The following is a 6,000-nucleotide window of genomic DNA, read 5'->3' as shown; positions in this document are numbered from 1 at the left end:
CCAGAGACACGACAGCACAGAGCGGATCATGTGATCGAGTCGGTCCAGAGACACGACAGCACAGAGCGGATCATGTGATCGAGTCGGTCCAGAGTCACGACAGCACAGAGCGGATCATGTGATCGAGGCGGTCCAGAGACACGACAGCACAGAGCGGATCATGTGATCGAGTCGGTCCAGAGTCACGATAGCACAGAGCGGATCATGTGATCAAGTCGGTCCAGAGTCACGACAGCACAGAGCGGATCATGTGATCGAGTCGGTCCAGAGTCACGACAGCACAGAGCGGATCATGTGATCGAGTCGGTCCAGAGACACGACAGCACAGAGCGGATCATGTGATCTAGTCGGTCCAGAGACACGACAGCACAGAGCGGATCATGTGATCGAGTCGGTCCAGAGACACGACAGCACAGAGCGGATCATGTGATCGAGTCGGTCCAGAGTCACGACAGCACAGAGCGGATCATGTGATCGAGTCGGTCCAGAGTCACGATAGCACAGAGCGGATCATGTGATCAAGTCGGTCCAGAGTCACGACAGCACAGAGCGGATCATGTGATCGAGTCAGTCCAGAGTCACGACAGCACAGAGTGGATCATGTGATCGAGTCGGTCCAGAGTCACGACAGCACAGAGCGGATCATGTGATCGAGGCGGTCCAGAGACACGACAGCACAGAGTGGATCATGTGATCGAGGCGGTCCAGAGTCACGACAGCACAGAGTGGATCATGTGATCGAGGCGGTCCAGAGTCACGACAGCACAGAGTGGATCATGTGATCGAGTCAGTCCAGAGACACGACAGCACAGAGCGGATCATGTGATCGAGTCGGTCCAGAGTCACGATAGCACAGAGCGGATCATGTGATCGAGTCAGTCCAGAGACACGACAGCACAGAGCGGATCATGTGATCGAGTCGGTCCAGAGACACGACAGCACAGAGCGGATCATGTGATCGAGTCGGTCCAGAGTCACGACAGCACAGAGCGGATCATGTGATCGAGTCGGTCCAGAGTCACGATAGCACAGAGCGGATCATGTGATCGAGTCGGTCCAGAGTCACGACAGCACAGAGCGGATCATGTGATCGAGTCAGTCCAGAGACACGACAGCACAGAGCGGATCATGTGATCGAGTCAGTCCAGAGACACGACAGCACAGAGCGGATCATGTGATCGAGTCAGTCCAGAGACACGACAGCACAGAGCGGATCATGTGATCGAGTCAGTCCAGAGTCACGATAGCACAGAGCGGATCATGTGATCGAGTCGGTCCAGAGTCACGATAGCACAGAGCGGATCATGTGATCAAGTCGGTCCAGAGTCACGACAGCACAGAGTGGATCATGTGATCGAGTCAGTCCAGAGACACGACAGCACAGAGCGGATCATGTGATCGAGTCGGTCCAGAGACACGACAGCACAGAGCGGATCATGTGATCGAGTCGGTCCAGAGTCACGACAGCACAGAGCGGATCATGTGATCGAGTCGGTCCAGAGTCACGACAGCACAGAGCGGATCATGTGATCAAGTCGGTCCAGAGTCACGACAGCACAGAGCGGATCATGTGATCGAGTCGGTCCAGAGTCACGACAGCACAGAGCGGATCATGTGATCGAGTCGGTCCAGAGACATGACAGCACAGAGCGGATCATGTGATCGAGGCGGTCCAGAGACACGACAGCACAGAGCGGATCATGTGATCGAGTAGGACCAGAGACACGACAGCACAGAGCGGATCATGTGATCGAGTCGGTCCAGAGACACGACAGCACAGAGCGGATCATGTGATCGAGGCGGCCCAGAGACACGACAGCACAGAGCGGATCATGTGATCGAGGCGGTCCAGAGACACGACAGCACAGAGCGGATCATGTGATCGAGGCGGCCCAGAGACACGACAGCACAGAGTGGATCATGTGATCGAGGCGGTCCAGAGACACGACAGCACAGAGCGGATCATGTGATCGAGGCGGTCCAGAGACACGACAGCACAGAGCGGATCATGTGATCGAGTCAGTCCAGAGACAGGATAGCACAGAGCGGATCGAGTGATCAAGTCGGTTCAGAGACACGACAGCACACACACATACACACACACACACACACATACATATTATATATTTACAAAATAATATGTGATTACAATTGTAACGTGAGGGTTCAATATGTGGTGGTAGATCACTCTTTATGATAATAAACAGCAGAATGGTGAAGGATGACTTTCTCAAGTGGTACTTTACTGAACACTACTCACAACAACAACACTTCCCTGTCCGGACCTCCCTCACTTGACTGAACTAACCAATCAGAAGCGACAACTTAGACTGAGGTACGTGAAGGAATCTGAGAGGCAGATTCAGCAGAATATCCTGACTGCGTTAAATATGTAAACACGTAAATATGCAAATAATTAACTGACTAAATATTGTAAATACACTTCTAGTAACTTAACTAAAATATACATTTTATTAAATTCTGAGCATTACAACTTTCCAATGTGACATATGGAATGTCCTCCCCCTCCCACAAAAGAAACGTCCCCGTTTCACATCAAAGAAACAAGTAACTGTAAACAACAACAATAAGACAACAGTGTCACATCAGAACATAGTCCTTAAGGAATCTGAGAGGCCAAACTGGACGTTTTCCAGGGCGTAGCAAAGAACCAGAAGCTTGAGGAGTGGAAGAGGGGAAAGTGTCAAACTGGCGTACTGGGCCAGAGGGGGGGGGGGGGGGGGGCAGACCAAGACTGATGCAAGGAATAGCAGGATCGGGGCTGTGGTCTGGGTTGTGGATGGCCAGTAGGAGGGACTAATGAGGGAATACTGCTGTGGCCAGATAAGGTATAGCTCTTCGTTGCTGCCAACTTTGAAGGCTTAAAGGGCAAAGCACCTGACAATGCAGTCAAACGAGGCTGTTGAGACTGCAAAGAGTCACATGTAGGTGTCTCATGTCCACGATCTGCCACAGGAGCATGATAGGGTCTGAGACGGTTGTAGAGGACAATCTGGGACTTATCAGACTGATCCAGGAGGTAGTGAATCCTGTATGTCAATCCAGGAGAATCCACATCAGATCCAAGGCACTCTGATATTTCAAAGGGGCCTTTCCAGTGAGGAGCAAGTTTTTGTTTTGCTGTAGTGGGGTCATTTAACCAGACAAAGTCTCCAGGAACATAGGGAGTGTGCTTAACACTCTTGTCATACTGTCATTTCTGCTGATTGTGGGCACAATCTCTGTTCCATGCAGCAGAACTGAAAGCGGACTGGAGTTTCTGCGTCAATTGTGCAACATAATCAGCAGGAGAACCCGTAGTAAACGAAGATAGTGTGTTGTTAGGTAACAGCATGTTGGCAGGCATCCTGGCTTCATGACCATGTGTGAGGAAGAATGGTGTGAAACCTGTTGTAGAGTGTGGGTTGGTATTGTAAGCCAAAGCAACTTGGTTGAGGCAATCATCCCATTCACCTGGCTGCTGAAGAAGCGTCTTGGCTAACTGATCAATAAGTGTCCTGTAGAACCTCTCTATCATGCCATCACACTGAGGATGATATGGGCTTGTTTGTGTTTTCTGCACGCCCAGCAGTTCACACAGATGTTTCACCAGGTCAGACTCAAACTGACGTCCCTGATCAGTATGAAGCATTTCCGGGATGCAATGTTCACAGATGAAGTTTTCAAACAGACATTTCGCAACTGTTATGGAGCACTGGTCTGGAATGGTATACAGGTTGACATACTTGGAAAAATAATCTTGGACAACAAGCACATACCTGTTGTCACGACTCGTGATGGGGAGCTCAAGTATGTCAGCTGCAACCTTTTGGAATGGCTCAGTAGCCACAATTGTTTTCATTGGAGCTCTCTGATGAGGTGTGGGACTCCGTCTGGCGTCACATGGAGTACATTGCTTGCACCACATCTTGATGTCCCGTGACATAAAGGGCCAGTAGCACAGTTGTTGAGCACGTTTCAGGACCTTATCAGCAGATAGATGACCAGTTACAGGATTTCCATGCAGCATCTGCAGAACAGTGTCTTTCAAAGCATGAGGGACAATCAGTTGATGGAGCACTGATGTTGTAGATGGGTTGAAAACTTTACGGCAGAGTACACCATTATGAAAGGTAAGTCTGTGGAACTCGTGTCAAAGTGCCTTCTCAGCAAGTGTGCGTTTTTTCATGCGCCAGTATGGTGGTTTCTGTCCTGTAACTGTCCAGCTAATGACCTCTGACAGTATGGAGTCTTGCTGTTGTTCCTCTTTGAAATCCTTTTTAGGGAACTGAAGCACAAATGTGGAGGAAACAGACTATGAAACACACTGTGAGGAGGCTGGAGGAGGCTGTGGTCCCGTCAGGTTACAGCAAACTGGCTTTGTATCAGTACTGCCGAAGCGGTGATGTACATAACTGACAGGACTAGACAGACTCACAGGACTCAGACTAGAATGTCTTTTGTCAGAGTGTGGATTACCAGGAGCACTGGAGATGCTCTGCTCTGTTGGTCTGATGTCAGCAGGGCGACGTGACATTGCATCTGCATTGAGGTGACTGTGGACATCCTTGTGAATTACAGTCCATTCAAAAGGATCAAGCTCAAGAGCCCAGCGTGCACGATGATCAGTTCTGTCATTATCAATAGGTATTTTCCTGAGACCCAGGAGAGGTTTGTGGTCAGTGACCATAGCAAAGGGCCGTGAAATGTTACACGGCCCAGACAATGGCCCAGAGCTCTCTATCATATGCTGACCATTTTCTTTCTGCTTTTGTGAGGACATGACTAGCATAAGCAACCACTTTTTCTTGATTCCCCTGTCTCTGCGCAAGCACAGCACCAATAGCAGAGCTGTGTAGAGGGAGAATGGCACAGTAAAGTCAGGAAATGTAACCACTGGAGGATTTGTGAGTGCATGTTTCAGGTAAGTGAATTCATCGTGACATTGAAAAGTCCATTGGAAAGGTGCATTCTTCTCTGTGAGGGCGTGTAGGGGGACACTGTGATGTGCAAAGCTTCGGATGAACTTGCGGTAATATGAACAAAGTCCCAGAAATGCCCTTACTTCTGTAGCAGACTGTGGAATAGGCCAGTCTTGAACACTTTTCACATTTCGCGGGTCTGGCTGAATGCCGACCTTGGATACAACATGGCCCAGAAACTGGACCTGATCTCTGGCAAAACAGCATTTTGAGGGATTCAGCTTCAGGCCACTTGACTGGAATCTGGAAAGAATTTCTTCCAGGTGCTGGAGATGTTCACTGAAAGAGCGGCTGTAGATGAGGACATCATGCAAATACACCAGGCAGGTTTTCCATGGGAGGCCACGAAGTACCATTTCCATCAAGCGCTGGCATGTGGCTGAAGCGTTGGTGAGACCCATTGGCATAACTTTAAAGTGATAAAGACCACTACCTGTTGTAAATGCTGTTTTTTCACGGTCTTCCTCCTGCAGCTCAACTTTCCAATAGCCATGTTGCAGGTCCATTGTGGAGAACCAGGCAGAGCCCGAAAAAAAGCATCAAGTGCGTCGTCGACTCTCGGAAGAGGGTGTGAATCTTTGACACTGCATTAAGTTTCCTATAGTCCAGGCAGAAACGCCATGTGCCATTTTTCTTGCGCACCAAAACAACTGGCGCAGCCCAGGGACTGTAGCTTTCTTCAATGACGTCTGCTTTTAACAGGTTTTCGACTTGAGTCTGTATTTAAGCTCTCTGTTCTGGTGTCACTCTGTAGGCTCTCTTTTTTTTATTGGTGTGGCATCACCGGTGCGGATTTGATGCTTGATGATACTCGTGCGACCTCTGTCCTCTGAGTGTTTGCTGAATACTGCTGAGTATTTTTGAAGCAGTGATTTCAGAGACTGAACTTGGGAAGGTGACAGGTCGCTGTCATTTATCTGGATAGATGGAGTTAAATCATGTACGGGGGAGGTTGCACACCCTGTCCCTTCACCTAATATGTCAACAGATGAAGCCGAATGAAACTCACCCAGGTGTT

This window comes from Gobio gobio (assembly GCF_949357685.1).
Source record: "Gobio gobio genome assembly, chromosome: 15".
Taxonomy (NCBI): Eukaryota; Metazoa; Chordata; class Actinopteri; order Cypriniformes; family Gobionidae; genus Gobio; species Gobio gobio.
This window is presented reverse-complemented; position numbering follows the sequence as displayed.